This window comes from Penaeus monodon, chromosome 32, assembly GCF_015228065.2.
Source record: "Penaeus monodon isolate SGIC_2016 chromosome 32, NSTDA_Pmon_1, whole genome shotgun sequence".
Taxonomy (NCBI): Eukaryota; Metazoa; Arthropoda; class Malacostraca; order Decapoda; family Penaeidae; genus Penaeus; species Penaeus monodon.
In genome coordinates this window covers 33,688,971-33,689,487 of record NC_051417.1, presented here as the reverse complement: position 1 = coordinate 33,689,487, position 517 = coordinate 33,688,971, and positions in this window count along the sequence as shown.

Below are 517 nucleotides of genomic sequence, written 5' to 3'. Positions count from 1 at the left end.
CCCCCGACCTCCATGTAAAAGAAAAAAAAAGGTTTCTGCATCGCTGAAAACGAAAAAATAATGTTATTTATAAAATCAGGAAGTTGTTCGCGCACATCTGTTATCTTGCTTTCCTCACCCCCCCTATCCACCCCCCCATTCCCTTTCCCCTTTTCCTTTTTCTTTCGCTCCTTCCCTATCTTTTTTTTTCCCGTCCTTCGTCTTTTCCTTTTCTACATTTCTCTCTATTCCCCATTCTCTTCCCTTCTTCCTATCCTCCTCTTCTTCCCTATCCTCCATTCTCTTCCCCTCTTATCATCTTCTTCCTCTCTATTCTCTTTCTTTCTCCTCCCTTCATCCCCCCCCCCTCCCCCTCCTATCCCACACTCCATCCCTCCTTCCTATCCTTTCTTCATTACCCTCCTCACACTTCCATCCTCTTCTCTCTCCTCGCACTTCCCTCCCTATCCTATCCACACCCCCCCCCCATCCTCCTATTCCTCCCCCAACGTCCCATTCTCCACTTCCTCCTCGCACT